General features: G+C 47.4%; 1 pseudogene; it reads right to left on the bottom strand.

Moving 5' to 3' along the window:
* Positions 1-5,357: 5,357 nt before the first annotated feature.
* Positions 5,358-16,070, bottom strand: part of LOC127023830 (CMP-N-acetylneuraminate-beta-galactosamide-alpha-2,3-sialyltransferase 4-like) — a 68,295-nt pseudogene continuing 57,582 nt past the window's right edge.

The following is a 16,070-nucleotide window of genomic DNA, read 5'->3' as shown; positions in this document are numbered from 1 at the left end:
CGTCATTTGTTCAAAGACAAATCATATAGAAACTGCAAGGGATGGGGCACAAGCAGAAAACATGCAAGCTAGCAAATCAAACCCAGCCACCAGTTTAGAAAGGCAATGCTGGTTAACTTCTTATTCTTCAGCTTGCATACAACAATATGTGCAATGACTGTAGAAAGCCATAATGTCTATCTAATTGCCTCTTTTGGTTCACAAGAAACAAAAGTATTATTTGGAATCCTTTAAAGTGACAAGAATAACATCTAAAATGAAACATGATTCACTGTGCTGGCAATTTACTGGTGGGATTATCAAAGATCTCTTACAAAGGAGGTGTTACAGAAAATCTGTGTTTCTAAAAAAACATGCCCAAGTAATCTTTGTTCTCCTGAACATTATTATAATGTAAGTAACACAACAGCAGACGGCGTATACTCAACCTCTGTGATCTCAAGCAAGGTATTACATAGCACAAGACGGCCACAATGTAGCTGGACTGACAAAACGTCTTGTACTTGCCTATATTAAAAGAAAATAATTTGTGAACTCCAGCCAAAAAGAAAAGTTAGCTGAACTCTTGGACAAGACAACTGGTGATAGCCATGCAAACAGATAGGGCTGTCTGTATCTGTGGTGATTTCAAGGTCACAGCTAACCCAGTATCACATGTAGATCAACAGTTATTACCCAGAAGAGAGGATATATTTGCCTCAGTAGTCATCCCAAGCAGTTCCCCAAGCCTATCTGCAAATGGAGGCTGAGGAACATGGCAAGAACTATTTCAAGATTAAACAAACCAGGTCTTATTTTAAGTGAAAGGACCATCTGTAACCGTTATTTGGTTGTGAGTCATGGATCAGATGGGAGAGAGCATTCCTGAGATGCTGGCACTTACTTACACAACACAGTATTTGTGGAGCTAGAGATGGGGAGCACCACAAGAACTTCCAAAAGTAGTACTTGAGAAGCACAGGCATGTGGTCAGCCTACACCAGCTGACCCAGTATTGCTCTCAGATGGTTGCAGCACTGGCCATATGTGCCTTCCTAACTAGCACAGTATCAGCTAATACACCTTGGCTTAGCAGTCACCTGTGGTGAATTAAGCTTACATCACGTCACGTTGCAGCTGGGGTCTAGGCTCAGGGTGTGTAGAGTTACCAAGTCCTTGAGGTTCAGCTGACACATTGCCAGTCCTTATACTCAGCAAGTCAGTCACCTGCCCAAGTCTGAAAGGTTGTCTGAGTGGATAGGAAAAGCAAAAGGAAATGTCTCAAAAATTCAACAGTATGTTGAATTTTCCCAGCCATTCTGCTGGGAAAAACAATTTATATAAATCACAAGGAAAAATGGGGGAAAAAAAAATCTGCAAACGGCTTTAAGATCCTTTTGCTGCAAACTCTACAAATACATTGCTTCCTGGAACTGGTGAGTCACCGCCTCACACAGCAACCCCTGGCTGACCTGGCAGACACTGGATAGAGACAGCGCTGAACCACACGCACCCTGCACCAAGGCTGGTGAAGGAGCTGAGAAACTGGTATCATCGGAACAGGTCCTTACCAGAGTGCCTTGATGCCTATAACTCTCACTTGGGATGCTTCCCCATATGAAGTGGGTGTAATAATCTCACACTTGATGGAAGATCAGCCTGGAAGACCTATTGCCTTTGCTTCTGGATCTCGTATCTTTGAAGAGGAGAACAACATTCAGATTGAGAGAGAAACTCTGCATTTAGTTTGGGGTGTTAGACAGCTTCGCTGCTGTCTGTCTGAGCAATGATTGACTCTAGTTACAGATCATTTAACTGCTAGCTTCAGAGCAAGGAGCATCAGTAATGTAGATTGCTTGTCATGCCTGTGACTGTAAGTGACAGGTAAGGACACGGAGGTGGAATCAAGACAGTGTCTACATGCTATATAGCACAGACCAAGCCCCAGCCCATTGCACATGGTGCCACCTGAACCAAACAGAATCCAGCATAGCTAAGGTGTTTCCCATTGCAGAAAAGGACAGATACTGGTGTACACAGGGGAAAGAAAAAAACCCCAAAAGCTAGTGTCCAAGTTAGTTTGATGAAAAGCAGCCAAGCCTATACTGAAGTAGGTAATGTGTGTCATCAGATGGGCTATTCCCCAAAGCCAAGGTCATATGAATACCCCAGAACTATTCAAAAGCTATTAGGGAAGAACTGTGTCAAGTAACCAGGGACAAATACACAACTAGAAGAAGTGATTAATCAGTGTCAAGATAGTCACTATCTGTGGCAGCTACTCCATATGGACTACGTCAGGTCAGTTAGGAGCCCTACATTTTACTGAAGTCAATGTTTAATCTAAATGGTTGGAAGGATTTCACACAGATGGTGGAGGCATCCAGACTCACTTGCCAAGCATTCGTGGGCAGGCAGTGAGTGACAGCGGAGCTCCCTTGACCCCTGGAGAGAGGCAGGCTGGCACCAAACAGCCCAGCAGCTCCCTGCTCTTCTGCCTCGGATGAACCATGGTCGCCCCTCGGCTGGCCACAAAGCTGGGGATTCACTGTCGCCATCGATGCGAGGATGTTCGCAGTGCCTTGGTATGAAATGTGCTGCGCTTAGAAGGAGTATAATTGTCTTTCCGCAGCCCTGAGAAAGGTGGATTTACCGCCTCAGACCGATGCTAGCTTTTGCTACTGAAGCAACAATAGGACTCATTTTCTTTTTCTTTCCCCCTCCATTACATCCTTATTATGGTATCTCATAGCCTAATTTACATATATTTTGTATTACTGTGGCTTTGCCTTATCCTACTTATTCCACTTCCTTTCCCCCAGTTCTCTTGACAATAATGAGTCTGCTGTAGGGCAAGGATTTATTCAGACTATCAAACACAAAAGGTGTGTAGGGCATGGAGGACTGCAGATCTCGGACTTTTTAAACTGGACACAAGAAAGGTTGATTTGGGGATTCAGTGCTACCACTGAAGCACGGTTAAATACTAAGCCCTTACTGCATTGCTCCGACTCTCTGGGGAAGTTTGAAACAAGAGGCAGCTCTAAAGAATCATGGTTACCTGGAGAGATTACAGAACCCTGTTTTGAGGGAAAACCAGCCAGCTCTTAAACATAAGAGCAAAAAGCTGTGTAGCAGACCTGCTTGCTGCAAGTACTGAGAGCACTGCCACAGGCAGTGACCAATGCTAAGACTCTTGAGCCTCATGTTTATGGTTTCACTACCATGACTTGACACTACATGACAGGAAAATGTTGCAACAACTGCGGCAGAAAGTGCAGACACAGCTCCTGCAAGCTGTGGCAAAGTTCTTGTATACGCATTACCTAGAGAGAAAATGTAAACCATCTCCTGGGGTTAGTTCACAGCATGCTTTATACATCAGCTTTTAGACATTAAGATTTTTATGCCGTTTTCCTCTACCAGGAGAAGAACATAGAATATTAATTGTCCACATAGTTGAGAGCCCACTTCCATTACTTACAAAGCAATAAATTCTAAAAGAATGGTTGAGCCAAATACAAATGTATATTTGCATGCATTTGGAACACCATATTTTTGGAATCTGCAAAACCTGTGTGGCTGTTATGTGTTATTTAGAGAGTAAAGACTTATTTGTGTACAGAGTAAAACCTGAAGCCAGTGTTTAGCTGATAAAGAGGAATTTATTGAAACACCTTTTTTCTGCCAAGCTCAGTTCAGTTCTGTTTGCGTGTGCAAGATTAGGTCATCCCCTTTCAGCCTTCAAGCAACCTTTCTCAAACTGAGCTGGAGCAGGGCCTCCAGTTCTTCCACCGGTCTCCCAGGGCAAGGCAGCTTTGGATGAGTTTTGTCAGCATTTCTTTGGCCATGAGTTGCATGCACCAACCAGGACAAAACCATTTCAGTTCTAATGCAGGAGGAACCAGGCTGGCCAAAAGGGAATAGCAGTGGGAGCAACATGAAGGGCATTAACACTTTGCAGATCATGGGAGACAGGGTGTTAGGAGACAGCTTTCAGGAGGTAGGGCTGAGATACTAGAAGAGAAGTTACCCAGGAAAAGGAGTGACACGAATAGCACAGGAAGTGCAGGAAGTGCCCTGAAATCCTGACCACAGCAAAGGGGAGGGAGGAAGGAAACGGGAGGGAAAGCAGAAGTTTCATCTCCCATGGAAATAGTTAGCAGTTATATGGATACTGTACTAGTGCTCCCACACCCCAAATGCTGCTGCTGTAAGACACATGCAGCCTGATATCAGTTAAGCCAACCCCGCTCTTAGAGTTTGCCCTCTAATAGCTATGCAGGAGGAGCCTCCTTCCCAATGAGCACCTGCTGAAGAGGCTGCAGCAAAGTGGTCGTACCAGCATAGCCATCAGCCAGTTCATCGCTGTAGGTTCTTTCTGCTGGTATTTTGGTGAGGCAGCAACGGAGGTGAACCCATGACGATAACAGGCCAGGAAGAAAGTAGCAATGAGGGAAGTAAAGAAGGAGAAATATGACATAGCTGCATCCTGGAAGGAAGGGGTAGAGGATGAGAAGATGTGGCCCCAGAAGTGGAATGTGGACATGAGCCAGCCACAGATAAGTGGGGGTTTAAGGTGGCTTCTTAAATGTGGAAGATCTTCAGCACACAAAGCAGACTTGGCAGGGTGGCTCCATGCTTAGAACAAGCTGGAAGAGACAAGGAAAGCTCAAGACAGCATGCTGAGGGAAAAAAAAAAAAAAAAAAGAGAGAGAGAGGGGATTACATGGGGTCATAAAGCCATGAGAAGATCTCAGAGGAGATGCTAAGGTAATTCTCACCTGTCCTGACCAGAAATCCCCCTCCTACAAGACAGTGCCAACTCCTTGAAATGAGAAGTGCATTTATTCTCAAACAGAACAATAAAAGAAACGTTTCTTGTTTCCTGCAGACATTAATGTTTCCCAACAATTAGCAAGACACTGAAATCTCTGAGTGTTCAACCTGGCCCTTTTCCAAAGTGATGAGTATGACTCTCTCTCACTCCAGTCTGCTTAGGAAGGAGTTTGAAATCCCATGGCAAGTATCGCACCCTCCCCACCTCCCTTTCTCAGGTGCTGAGGACCAGCTTAGCATCTCACTTTGGTGCTTTTCACAAATAACTGATGAGCACAGGATGGCTGTTTACAAACCAGGAGGGGATTACCCAAGGCAGAAGGGTTGTGCAACACTCCACCCTCTACCACAGCAGTCAGCGGTGGAAACCAGAGGCCAATGGAGGAAAGGGCAAGTGCTCTGAATCTCAGGGATTCATCTCCCACCCCACATGTGACAGGACAAACTGTGACCTGCTCAAAACAACCTGGAACAAGGGCAAAGCCCAGCTGGGATCATCAGCGGTGTCTGGAGGGGACAGCAAGCAGCATGGCCCTCTCTCAGCAGTTCTGGGCCTGGAAGGAAGGGCTGGTTATGTCAGCAATCAGCCCCCACTCGATCATTTTCAGCAGCCAGTCCTCTCAGAGGTGATATTTTGCTTAAAGAGCTGCAGGGACAAGAGAGCCAAAGTTATAGATTATTCCTTACAGTGCCCCTCATCCTGCCCAAAATGCACTGGATCCTGCCTAACCCAACTTTGCCTGCAGCCCCTTGCAGGACTTCCACTGCACAGGACCCTCATCACCAAACTAGGAAAGATGAAAGGCATGCTGAAGGTGCCAGCATCTGTGCCCAAGCTGCTCTCTGAGAACAAAGCATGTCCCAACACATTCCTCTGGCATGTCCCAGCAGGAATTTCCATGGGTAACACCAGCGATAGCTACCAGACCTCTCAGCTGCTTGACTCCCAGCTTTGACTGGCAGGTTCCCCTATGGAGAACACCTTAGTTTGAAGGGGAGGCATTTTCTACCTCTTTTTTCCGTGAGCGACCCATATTGTAGTAATGTATTGGCGTAGTATTGTCATGGTTGCCAGGGTATCCAAAGCCTGCAATATTGACCTCTTGGCACAACCAATGACTCCCGTGCTGGCATATCTCTGGGAAGGGAAAAGAGAGAACATCTGTTCAGGATTTCAGACTCATACTTTTACAAAACTGACACCAGCAACACCTTTGCAGCTGGGACCAGTAGCTTCTTCCACACTCAATATAGCAAAAAAAAAAAAAGTAAATAAAACAGGACAGGTGCATGGACAGCACTCCCAAAACTCAAACATGTACCATCTTATGAAAAGGTGCTGCAGAAGATGAGGGCTTATGAACATACAAGCTCTGGGTTGATAAAACATAGAGCTCCATGGAAATCAAAAAGCTTTGAATGGAAGAAATCAGCACACTTTTTAACAAATCCACATCCATGACAGAGCCTATACAAGGTCTCTGCATCTCTTTCTTTTCCACGTGCCTCTTTGTGTGTATTCCCTGCTGGCAGCCCTCGTGTGATACCTCACTTTTAATCCAGGCATTAAATTCCTGTCCCTGGCCTGTGTGCTACAAAACTGCGTTCTGCTCACGTAAAACTAACATGGCCAAGTACAAACTCAAACGTTGCCTTAAAAGCCTTGTGACTGAGCAGCACAGCCACCACGCTCGCGAGCAGCTGAACATGCTCTTTGGTCCCCGAAGCCTAACAAAGCACTTCGCACTCCTCGCCTGGATTGTCCCACTTTGCACTTTCCAAACATTTTAGCAGGGAAATGTACTTTTTTTACAGCATTGCTTCAGCAGTCAGGAGACTTGGCATCTAATCTCAACCCCAGCCAAGAGTCAGTGCATGACCTTGGGCAAGGTTATTTTACCACACCAGGCCTTCAAGATTCTCCTGCATTTCTTGCAGATTATAAACATCCTAGTAGTGCCTGGCAGGCTTAAAGTTAATTAAAGATTGCACAGCACCATCACAAAGATCGTCAGGACCAAAGACAAAGTATCATTAGATTCATTAATGAAATAATCCTCCATCGTGCAGTCAAGGGGAAAACTGCGCTCCAGAAGCAGTGGGCATAACAGCCAGCCTCAGGCCAGAGATCTGTGAGAACAGAGTGTTTTAAGGAGTGCCAACCAAAATTCCTCCCATTTTATGCTAGCTAATTATCAGTAATGGTCTTCAGATAGGGAAAGCACAGGAACACGTATGAAAGGGCTTATATGGCACAGCTGCTTGTCACTAGAGAACCAGGTTTTCTGAGGTCTAGAACTATGGACAGAAATATAACTCTATAAAGGGATTTGAATGCAAAATGTCAAGGGATGATGGGGCAGACTGGAATGAGAATAACACTGCAGTGCTGGGACAGGTGGGGAAAAGTCTTCCTTTTCTCGGTAGGAGCAGGGCTCCAAACCTGAAGCACCATGCTATAGGAAAAGACTGCATTTATGAGGGGAAGGGACTAGCTAATCTAATGGAAAGGTTTTCGTTCCCCTTGCATGGCACACCAGACAGTGACACGATAAAGATCCCTGAGTTAGCTGTGGTCTACTGCTCTGGCTGGGTGCTGAGAAGGACTCGGGAGAGTTCGGAGGAACAAAGGATCTCCTGGTCTTTTCCACTTATTCCCATAGACCTGTCTCCAATATGGCTGAGACTGGGGTCTTTCTAATTAGTGAAAAATAAGGTCTCACGTGCATTATGCAGCTCATTAAATATTTGAAAGATACATGATTATTAGAGCTATTGAATATGTCACTACAAATAACCTGGTTTCAACCTTCCCTCATTAAAGACATCTCACCTTATTCCTTGTTTTCAGCAATACTTCCCTCAGTCAGAGGAAATCCAGGGGCTTGAATGTGACAAACACCATCAGTGCATTGTTGTCGTTGTTTTCCAGAGGGTTGGGCAGAGCTGATTCAGGGAAGAAGAGACGGATGCTGGTTCTCTCGCCCACATCTTTCTTGTGCTCTTTTGCTGGAGCATCATTTAATCTGAGAATCAAAGCCAGAATTTGTCCCGTTTCAGTATCACTTGTTCCCAGCCATGGAGGCAGCTGTGTGCTGTCAGACACATGACTGGCTGCGTGAACTCCCTTGAGGGCACTGACACGCATTATGGCCCAACCTGGCAGCCTGGTTCCATGGTATGGGGCACCTCACACAGCCACACCAATAGCTCCTCCCTTGTAATAAAAAGGCAGACAGCAGTGTCAGACAACCACTATTTTTCAGATAGGGAAGTGAGGCACAGAGAAATTAAATTACTTTCTCAAGTCAGAGTAAAAATGCATGTAGTCCTCTAACACTGGGACTGCCTGCCACTCCGCTGAGCTGGAGATGGCTATCCAGCTCCCCGGTACAACGCCTGTGAATGAGTGGTACAAATTCTGGCTCCTGCAGTGCCTGTGCTTGGCCATGAACTGCAAGAAAGTTATTTGATTACCCGAGCTGATGCATCCTAGATGTTATGTTTGCCAGGCAAGAAAGTCACATGCACATTATCATCCTCAGTCTCTGCTTAATTGTTAAGGCTTTAGTAAGGATCCAGTACCTTATGATAACGTGGTGAGAGTCAATCATTTTCCCGAAGCGTTGGCCATGGATGGAGTAACCATTACTGACTACAATGCGCCTTTGGCACCATAAGCTGGCAAAAGAATAGATTGCAAGAGATTAAGTCCTTCTCTGACAAGTGTCTCCACCAGGTTAGATCAGCATCCCCTGAGGGCCTTTTTGACGTTCCCAGGTAACTCCTGGCGTGGCATCAGAGGAGCGAAGCCCTGACTAGTAGGACTCCAGCTGTATCCTAGACAGATGGGTCTTATCTTAGTGACTGTAAGGCAATGCAGTGCCATCAACATACCAGTAAAATTGTGAGGGATCTCCAGTTAGCCAGGGGACACAAGACACTAAAGAAATGGAAAGTCAAGTGTGGATACCCAGCAGACCAGTAACCAGGAGGGTGAACCTCTGCTTAAGGCATGCAGTGTATTGTAAAGAGGAAGAATGAGAGGCCACAGAATAATTCCTCTAATGAATCAGAGGAAAGAAGAAGGGCCCAAATAAAAGCGTTTGCCAACAGCTGCCACAGTCTACTTTGCTTTCTGCTCTCTCTGAATGTGGGCTGGCAGAACTGAGGGAGGCACCCAACTTTCCAAGCCCTGGACTGTCACACCTGGGATGGAGTTAGAGCAAGAGAAAATAGATGGGACGGGGCAATACTGAGAACAGAGATCAGGGTATGACAGCAGTTAAAGGGAGGGAGCTGTGATCTAGCAGCTTAAGTTCATCAGTACGAGAGCTGCTTGAAAGGGCATGTTTAAAAGGGAGAGAAAGAGAAACCTACTGAGAGAGGAGATGAACAGTGACAGGAATGAGAGGCAGAGAGGACTGTGAAGTTGAGCACTAAGAGAGAGAACTTCGAGTTGCTGCAGAAACCAGGGCTCTCAACCCAACTATCACTTCCCTCACACGCCTGCTCCCCCAAAAGCCATCTCTAGCCCAGCCTCGTACCAGGCAAAGGATCCAGGCAACTCCTGCTGTGGAAGAAGCTGCAATGTGGTAAAAGCAGAGAGAACTGGAAGACAAGAAGTTGAAGAGTCATCTTCAGGGAAGAAACATGACCCCACAACTGCCAACAGGCCAACTCTCCTTTTTCTTCTGCTCTAAAGAGATAGGTTTCATCCTTTCATAAAGTGCCAGGACACTTTACAAGGGAGAGCCTGCTCAAACACTACTCTTGTCACATCCATCTGCCCAACCCTGTCCAAACTGAGGCATTTTTCCGCATAAAAGACATGCACTTTATGACCAGTGCTACCAGCAACCAAAGCTGGTCTGTAGTACCTCACACTGAAAAAGGCAAAAGGCACTGACCCACTCGGTATCTTCTCTCCGTTGGCATTTGGTAACTTCCACAGTGGTTCCTGCTCCATCCACAGGAGCACTGCTGTCAGCCTTCCCCTTTCCATCCCTCCCAGCACAGCTAGAGCCTGGAGTTAAAGCACTGCCCTCTTCCTCCATCACCACCATCACAACCTATGACCTTTTCTCAAAGGCATGCCATCCAGTCAGTCCAGATTTCCCCTGGTGCACTCTGGTGCTCAGCTGTATTTCCATCTCCTCTGCAGCACTCAAGGCTGCCCCATAAAGGGGAGGCTCTCCAGCTGCAGTGTCCGTCCAAGACGTGACAACGCTGAGGGAAGAGCATTGCAGTACCTGAGCTCTGCAGCCCTAAAGGCGGTTTATGGAACCACAGAACTTTTTCAAGCTCTCTTCTAAAAGGTCTGTCCATGAGCGAGTATAAGGATTTGCTGGTCAGGAAAGGCTTCCAGTGAGATTCAAACCTACCAAGAGAGATTTAGAGAGGTAGAAGTTTAGGGATGTGTGGAGCAGTCACAGCAGTATCAGGCACAAGGACCAGGGCAGCTGAAGCAGGCTGCATAATGAAGAGCTTTGGAAAGCTCCTAAGCTATCCTGAAGTACTTTCCAGAAATGACCCACATCTTTTAAACACAGTCTTTACTGCTGTTTCTAATCCACCTTCTGAGCAGCAGTGACAGCAAAATCTCATTTCCCTCCAGTTCTGGCCCCCCAGTTCCTCTCCCTTTTCAGTCATTCCTCTTTCTGTACACGTTTGGGGAACACTTATTCATCCTTTCATTGTTTATCCACAAGAAGAGAGAGGGGCAGAATTCCAGTTGCATTTCTAATTTCATTTATTCATTCATTTAATGACAAAGCTCATGACACCTATGACAAAGCCTCGCTGCACACTAATCAGGTCAACAGCGCATCTTTTCCTCTCTGACTGTCCTTCAGAGGACATTTTATGCACGCATGTGTATCGCATCATTCTGCTGGCCTGCTGACTCACTTGTAATGGTGTCAAGATGCCATTGTGCAACAGTTAAGGAACTTAGCTCTATTTCCCTTCCTGCATATCTGCACATAAACCCCAGGCCACCCGTCTCCACCCATCAGCAGCCACTGAGAGACTGATTCATCTCTCAACAAATTTCCCCAAACAAATGAGACATGGCTAACAAACCTTCCAAGAAGAGGCTTTCTCCACACAAAGCATCTCGGCAAGCACCAAGATGCTTCTTTTGAAAGAAACAAGGTTCATTTCCTACTAGCACTTCCTAAAGGCTTTCAGATTGCGGCCTGAGAATCAGTGATAGTTCAGGAGGTCTCTTAAAGAGGTCTACAAATGTAGGGTTTTGAGCTTGTGACCATGTTGTCCTGCCTCCCAGCTCCTGACTACTTCAGTCCCATGAACAGCCCCGAGCTGTTATACGACCCCCCCACCCCTCCCCGAGCACATAAAGGGCTCCTTTACACAGAGGAATTTAGGTGGAAACAGATGGAAAGCTAACGCCAAAGTTATGTCAAGCTGTTCAGGACCTTGAACAGCTTGAGTTTTAGAAAATCATTGGCCTCAGGTAAGCCTCATTCCTTCCTCCAGATAGAGACAGGCAATGAACAGCACTGTGGGATGTCCACAAGGCACTCTGGAAGTGACCAAGGGAATCTCTACTGCAATCTAGCTAAGGCATCTCCAGGCTCACCAATGCTCTTCATCCTGCTACTTTTCTGTCTGCCCTGCCCTCAAGTCCCTGCCAGGCAGAACACAGTCCTCCAAGTCCCCAAGGATTCACATTATTGGGTGAGCTGTTTCTCACCCAGGTTCTAACCTGGGAGGGTGTTTGCCCCTTCTTTCCACAATAATGAATTGTGCCGCACCTCTAACCCAGACCACAGTAGCACTGAGGTCAGAAAAGGGAAGAAGAAAAGGTAACTTACTCAATGTGACTTTCATGTGAGTTCACCACAGAGTAGTACAGGCTTTGCACGCACAGACCTGCAGAAGGCAATGGAGAGGCTGACACAGGCGCAGCAGCCGCACGGCCGCAGCACTACGGCTAGGACCACCCCACTGTGCAGCCCAGAGGACCTCTCTCCCCTGACAGCATCTCCTGCAGCCATCAGACCTGCAGACGAGCAGACCCTGTTTCAGAGTCTGGAGCCTCCAAGTGGCTGTATTTGAGTTAGCCCCTTGCTAGACAAAATTAAACAGGGCCTTCTGGTGATGAACCCCGGTAAACGCAGCGTCCTTTTCCCCAGCCGCTAAGGACACTTGCTTGCAAGCTCAAGCCTCACAGCGCTCCAGCTATCACTCACATCAATCTGTAAAATGACACGGTGACAGTGCAGAGAGGGGAGGGGATTGACCATGGCACTCCCTGCGCTGGTCAAGCCCTCAGCCCCTTGACAGGCTCCCCGTGGGGCTGGCCTGGCCCCAAAGCCTGGCTCCCCTTCCCTGGCACCCGCAGCCCTCCTGGCTGTGCCTGCTTCTGGGGTGAGCTGTGGAGTCTCACATCGATGGCGTGGGCTCCCCCACTGCTTTCTCTCCGTAGCCCTCAGCTGGCTGCTCCTCGGGATGTCACAGGGGACAGGGGACCATGAGGGCCATCAAACAGCCCCTGCTGCACAAAAAGTGATCCGTTATCCCACAGACAGGCAGTAGGATGCAGCTGCAACCCACACCATGGTTCTTGGGTACAAAGCCCAGAGGATAAAAGCCTTTGTTGAGGACAGCAAAGGCTCACAGCAATAAAAAAAAAGGTACATGCAGGAGAAATCCTCCGGTCCTGACCAGGGCTGCTTCCCAGGCTGAAACCAAGACGTTCATGCCAGAGAAAAGATTAGCCAAAAGCAGTTCTGTAACACGGACGATAGCTTGTCTGAGCAGCTCTTCACCTTGATCAAGGTGCTGTGCTGATTCAGAACGTGAGCTCAGCTCACCCCGAGTGCCCTGCTCCACATGGGTGAATTTGGGACTGCGGATGCAGAAGGGAAAAAGTCCTCCATCATTTGCACCCATCTAAATAAAATGACACTGGTCACATCTTGGTCATTAAGCAGCAGTGACTTTTTCTGTGACAACCAACCAGCCTTTCAATGATGGTATGAAATTAGAATTGGGTTTCTTTTACTCTTGGAGGGAGATCACAAGCAATTACATATGCTCATACAGGCACCGTATCAGTGGGTCTCTCCTGGACCTCCTACACACACCACACAGAGGCTTTCATCAGCCGATTACTTCTGGGCTGCTACACACATACACACAACACAGGTAAACACCCACCTCTGTACCCCAATCCTCCAAAGATCGCAGCAGCATTTATCAGAGGGTGACTGCTAGACCTCCCACACACATGGAGGAATTTAATTTGTGTATCACAGAAGCACATTAACCCTGCTCTAGCCTCCCACAGCCCTGTGCACACATATCACACAGGATGCACGTCTTGCACAGGTGTTTGCAAATATTAACACTTTTGAAAGAAGTTATTCCTCATTTGCCCTTGCTGCAGAGGCAGCATATTGGCTGGGCACAGGGGAAAATTCACTTCGTAATTGTGCAAATCAACAAAAAGATTTTTACACTTTGGGAAACAAGTCACCTTTTAGATGCTTTTCTACTCTCCACACCTCCAAAGACATCCAAGATGACTTGATTTTCTAAAAATACACCCAAAACAGGCACAGTTAAAGCCTCTCTGGAGAAGGCCAGCTTTGCTAGTAACAAACGCGAGTGCAAAGCCTGTGCACAGAAGAGCTGCGTGTGGCGGAGCCGTTTGCAGAAGGGGGCTCAGCGTTTGGGAAACACAACTGCTTGAACAATCAATATGCAGCTAAGAGGGGACACCATGACTAGGGCCTATGCTCCCATTGCTGATGCCCATGTGTTGGGAGCACATTTAAGTCCTCCCCATCTCAGTCTGTGGGGACACCTAGGGCTGCGTGTGTCTGAATTACGGAAACACGTCTCCTCCCTCCCCTCCTCTGCCACTTCCCATTTTTGGGGTCTCTCCAGTGAAGACATCAGTGGCCAGGAGGGTCCCCTCCTTCTGTACAGCCTTAGCTCAGCAAGGCCCTAGGGCAGGGGGACACAGCGGTGAGTGCTGGCTCGGAGAGAGCAGGGCTCAGCATGCATTGAGGTTTTCTCACCTACACAGAGACAGATCACCAGCTTTTTCCACTGGAAGAAGGCAAAGAAGAGTCTCCCCGCTATAGATCTGGCATTCATGCTGTCTCCATGCACATCCTGCAAAACAGTGAGAAACACCAGTCAAAAACAGGGCTGATGATAAACTTTCGCCTGGCGCTTTTGCAGAGACAGGCAGGCTGAGTGCCCATCCCGCAAGCCTAGACTTCCTGATGCCATGCCTCCATCCCTACAGCATTGGTCCCCCCCACACTCCATCTGCTGACTCACAAGACCCCAGTGCACAAAGGAGAGCAGCTGCGTTGGGTCCAGCCCTTCTCTCAGTGTTTTGCTGGGTGCTCTGGCCGGTCGAGGCAGTAGATAATCACTCAAACACCCTGCCAGCATAGGCAGGTCCCACCTATACCCTGAGCCCCAGAAGCAGGCTCTGAACCAGAAACAGTGATCAGGATCAGTGCAGCTCACCCCACCACCTGCACAGGACCCATGGTCACAGCTAGCATATCCAGTAAGCACTGCAAGCACCTAACCACTTTCCCAGGGACATTTCCTTCTCACAATCCGACAGTTTGTTCCTCCAACAAGGAAAAAGAGAGCCCACAAAGTGCTGCTTTGACTGCCAAGCAATAAAGTCCTGTGATCGGTCCTCGTAAGCCATGGAGTTTGTAGTGTTTAGGTGTCTGAGTTTGACTGACAGCCTTAATTATATAGGGACAGCATCACAGCTCAAAGAGACGATTGCTAGTTCAGGCTGGTGAAAAACAGGAATAATATGCTCCTCTCTTCGACGGATGGTGCAGAAAGTGAGAGCTCAGCTTACCCATCTGATGGTGATCATCTAATTATCCTCAATGAGCTAGATACAAATCCCAGCTTAGCGGGGGGAAGCACACCGTGATGCTCTCAATCCACCCTCTTCCCCCTATACCCTGGCCCAGAAAAAGACCTTTGCAAGGCTGATTATCCATCCAAGCAAATCCTTCTGCTCACTGCCACCCAGCCGGAGCACCGCTGCCCCCTGAAACCCAGGGCTGGCAGCTGCTGCTCCCCCCCAGCCATGCCAAGTGATCCCCCAGCCGTGGGCAGCACCTGCAGTGCATCAGGGCTGGCCTTAAATGGGAAGCCCTTTGGGAAGGCAGGGTGTTTTTCTGGGTGGATGGATGCACTTCAGGGGAAGGGTATTGGAGTGTTTCCCAGAAAGATCTTAAGGCAGGGGTGTAGACCTACTGTGGGCATGGGAGTGGGTTGAGTGGGTGCCCTTCACAGGCTGCTTCCTTTGCTTTAAAATACAAGCAAAGTGTTCTCTTACCATTTTTTCTGCAGGCAAGCCTTGCAGACTCGCACCGCACTCTCACTTATAAATGGGGTCTCCCTTTCTCCTGCTCTGTCAAACTTTGCAGTGAAAACTAGATGCAATGCTTTCAGTCTCTAACTAGACTTAGGGAGAAAATCTTCACGTCTAAGCAGCAATTTTGTACTTGCAACTTCCCATCCCTCTCATCTGTCCCCGGAGTTACTATCAGCCTGGCACATTCAGGAGTTTCTTGCTGTTTGCCGCTGCTGTGCTTTCCCTCAGGGCAAGCTAAAGCCAAGGGAGGGGGAGCAGGTACGAGGAGTCCCATAATCAAATACAACAACCACAGGGGATTAATTTAACATTTTGCTCTTAAGTGAAGGAAAGAGGCAGGGCCAAGGTAGGTAGAAGATCCTGTTTCCTTCTTATTCTGAAGACACGATCAGCTGAAACTAAGCCATTCCATCTGTCCTGCATGCAGACTGGAGCAGGAGCTGTAGGAGGTGGAGGACAAGCAGTCTGAGAAAAGGTCTCTTGTTGCTTGACAGAAATGCAACTGGGTTTCTTCCAGCAGCCAAGGCTTTCACCAGCACCTTCCTTCTTGCATTGAGCAAAATAGCCCCAAAAGCCTGTGTGCATATATGCAAAATGTGTCCTGGCTGCCAAAGGGCTTCATTTGCCCATTTCTGCTTCTCTCAAGCCTTATAGGATTCTTTTCACAAAGGCTTTTTCTTTTTCTGTGTGATTTTTTTTTTTCCTCCCTTCCATTTTAATTAAAGTATTTGTCTCCACAGCAGGAAATGTAAACTATGCAGCAGGCAATCTTGATATATATTTAAAAGAGGAAAAATTATTTCGCAAAGCTATTATCTTCAGATATGCACAGAAGCAATCACTAGCCCTGTTC

The sequence above is a fragment of the Gymnogyps californianus genome, chromosome 18 (assembly GCF_018139145.2).
Source record: "Gymnogyps californianus isolate 813 chromosome 18, ASM1813914v2, whole genome shotgun sequence".
Taxonomy (NCBI): Eukaryota; Metazoa; Chordata; class Aves; order Accipitriformes; family Cathartidae; genus Gymnogyps; species Gymnogyps californianus.
The sequence above is the reverse complement of the archived record's forward strand: the minus strand, read 5'-3'. Positions and strand labels throughout refer to the sequence as shown.